This window comes from Monopterus albus, unplaced genomic scaffold, assembly GCF_001952655.1.
Source record: "Monopterus albus unplaced genomic scaffold, M_albus_1.0 scaffold50.1, whole genome shotgun sequence".
Lineage (NCBI taxonomy): Eukaryota > Metazoa > Chordata > Actinopteri > Synbranchiformes > Synbranchidae > Monopterus > Monopterus albus.
The window spans coordinates 4174875-4177508 of NW_018127930.1; the positions used below are offsets into that span (position 1 = coordinate 4174875).

General features: G+C 44.1%; 1 long non-coding RNA gene across 1 annotated transcript in view; it reads left to right on the forward strand.

Moving 5' to 3' along the window:
- Positions 1 to 1370, forward strand: part of LOC109960706 (uncharacterized) — an 11380-nt gene extending 10010 nt beyond the window's left edge. The window contains exons 2-3 of the long non-coding RNA XR_002275040.1: positions 235 to 380; positions 492 to 1370. This is a non-coding gene — a long non-coding RNA (uncharacterized LOC109960706). The remainder of the gene's footprint in view (positions 1 to 234; positions 381 to 491) is intronic.
- Positions 1371 to 2634: the final 1264 nt, after the last annotated feature.

Here is a 2634-nt window from a genome sequence, read left to right on the forward strand (position 1 = left end):
AGTGATTTTTAAATCTGAATTAATAAGTGATGATGGATGGTAACTAGAAGGGTGGATTGGGTCTTTGGTTTTAATAAGAGTGTCATGATGGCTGTATTCATGTGTGTTGGTATTGTGGAGGTGTCTTTTATTTCTGTGGTGACTCTGAGAAACGGTGGTGATAGAATTTGCCAAAAAATGCATATAAAATTCAGCTGGTTGTCCTGATCCAATTCGCCCTCTTCGTTTCCACAGCTCTCCAGTCTCCCATTGAGTACCAGAGGAAGGAGGGCGGCATCACTGTGACCCGCCCACTGTCATTAGGACGACTGCTGTCTGCCCCGCCCACACCCGATGACCACGCCCCACAGCGTCCACCTGACAGCGAGCAGGACAACCAGGTTCGGATTCCCGTTATATCTGAATAACCTTTTATACTTGACTTTAAAAGTTCAGATTGGAGCTGATTTGTGATTGATTTTAAAAAGACCATGTGACCTTTGACCCCTCAGGAGCTGGTTCTGGTGCTGCAGGACTTTGTAGTGGTGCGGGAGGATGAGATCTCTGTTTCGGGGGGAGAAGGTCCAGATCCTGGTATCCAACCAGCAGGGTCAGTCTGGTCTATCGGCCAGCCAACAGCGACTTGCCGGCCGCCGAGGGCTGGGTGTCATGCATTGTGCTCAACATGCATGAACACACAGCAGCACACACTAATAGCAGGGTAAGCGCTTGGTTTACTACTAGTACATACACTTAAAATACTGTAAGCCAATGGGACCAAAGGCATGTTGGGAAATGAAGTATGCGCGTGGGAACATTTTTGACAGACAGGAGGGAACCTTTTTGACATTTCGGCGTGGGTCCTTGATTGTCAATGACAGGAGGTAACCTTCCTGACATTTGGGATGACACGAGGGTGACTTTTTGACATTGTCAGAAAGGTTACCATGTGTCAATTGACAGGAGGTAAACTTTTTGACAAAAGGGGCTGACATTTGGTAAACTTTCTTATGTTGTCAGATTTTTTTAAGTAAACTTTTTGACAAGTGGGGTGTGGCATTTTGAAACCCTAAGAGTGCATTTTTAAAGCCATTCTATGGGTTTTGAAATGTCAAATTTCTAAACTGGCTGGTTCCATTTCTTTTTTGCATTGAGCTTGTGCAATTTGCATGAAAGCAAAGCAAAGCAGCTCCCTGCATGTGTAAAAGAGGTTCAAAATGATTACAAGTGCCATAAAATAAATAAATAAAAACACTTTCAACAATAAACCAAATTTTCACAGCTCTTATTATGAACAAATAACCAGAAAAATAAATAACAAACTATACTACTTTATTTAGCAGTGCCATAAAACGCTGCAGGTTGCTTTAAAGCTGTGGAAAAGTGCCATAAAACCCTCAAAAAACAGCTGGACATAGCCAAAACCTAAACCAGGAAGTCATAACGGCGTTTTTGACAAAAGCAGCGGATTTGCCTGTGTAAAAGTGGCTTTAAATGCTTAGGCTAGATTAGCAGTGCCATAAAACGCTGCAGGGTGCTGTAAAAGTGCCTTAAAACCCTCAAAAAAACGGTTGGAAATAGCGAAAACTGAAACAAGGAAGTCATAACGGCGTTTTTTGACAATTGGACACCCTTTGAATGGAAGCGCAGTGTTGCCAATTGTCACGGACAAAAGCAGTGGATTTGACCGTGTAAAATTGCTTTAAAATGCTTAGGTTAGAGTAGCAGTGCCATAAAACGCTGAAGGGTGCTTTAAAGGTTTGGAAAAGTGCATTAAAACTGTTCGTGACATTTGGCAACCCCGACTCTGCCATGTTATGGGTTTCCAATTGTCACAGGCAAAAGCACGGGGTTTTTGACAATTCGGCTCTGACGCCCCTGGTACTCCAGGCTGTCAAAGTGTTTAAAAAGCAGAGTTCCAGGGGTCACCAGAGCCAGAAAACTGTCAAAATGTGGCCACCATAGTCAGAAAACTGTAAAAGGTTTTTAAAAAAATTTAAGAGAACCAGGGTCATGACAGCTGTGAGCTTGCCCAGTGAGGAGTGCCTGTTTCGGGCTGGAGTGTGGCCGACACTGGGGGTGGTTGTGTGGAGGAAAAAAAGTTGCACCAAGTCAATGGGAAGATAGCACTGGAGTATTAAACAAGCTGGACACTTGTCTTAACTCTCAGTGACATGTGGAAACTCTGAGAATTGTGCCATATGTGTTTTGGAGTACCAGGGGCTTCACCTTTATGGGAAAATAACATTGGAGTACCAGGGGCTCTGACGCCCCTGGTACTCCAGGCTGTCAAAGCAGAGTTCCAGGGGTCACCAGAGCCAGAAAACTGTCAAAATGTGGCCACCATAGTCAGAAAAGTGTGGAAAAACTAAAAAAAATTTTTTAAGAGAACCAGGGTCATGCCAGCTGTCAGCTTGTCCAGTGAGGAGTGCCTGTTTTGGGCTGGAGTGTGGCCGACACTGCGGGTGGTTGTGTGGAGAAATAAAAGTTGCTCCAAATCAATAAAAAATAACATTGGAGGAGTGGGATTGCTTCTTAAACAAGCTGGACACTTGTCTTAACTCAGTGACATGTTGAGAATCTGTGAATTGTGCCACATGTGTGGTGGAGTACCAGGGGCACCAGCTCTATCGACAAATAACAATGGAGTACCAG